This window comes from Physella acuta, unplaced genomic scaffold (genome assembly GCF_028476545.2).
Source record: "Physella acuta isolate Inbredline_101_S28 unplaced genomic scaffold, ASM2847654v3 ptg000521l, whole genome shotgun sequence".
Classification (NCBI taxonomy): Eukaryota; Metazoa; Mollusca; class Gastropoda; family Physidae; genus Physella; species Physella acuta.
The window spans coordinates 704,089-704,605 of record NW_026732040.1 but is presented as its reverse complement, the minus strand read 5'-3'; positions in this window follow the sequence as shown (position 1 = coordinate 704,605).

Below are 517 nucleotides of genomic sequence, written 5' to 3'. Positions count from 1 at the left end.
CTAACACAAGTATACGTGATAACTGGTTATGTGACAAGGAGGACATTAACTCCAATTTCACCCTATTTTATTATTGTTTTGGATTTTCTTCCACAGCCTTTGTGCAACCAAGAACAAACTACAAGGCAGCAGTTGTTTGATTGTGGACTTGTCTCTCCTAGAACAGTGGCTGTCCACAGCTAACGAGCCTCATCTGTGATCAATAGTTATTTGTTTACATAACTTGCAGATACAGTTTTTAAACAACATAATGTATTCTGTATAATAAAATGTAAGCCTATCCAATAGCAGGATGCCATTGTTTATGTCGCCATTACAACGTGAAAAACGAATTGCATGCATCTGTCTTTTTTTTTTTTTAAATTGTGTTTAATTACCGAAAATAATAAAACGTCAAATACATCCATTATTTTTAAAATTAAAATCCAAGCAATCAAGATTTTTTAGCCATATTAATATTAATTACACCACCCATGCCTTTATAATTTTTTAACGGTCCTTTCGAATACCTTTGAGA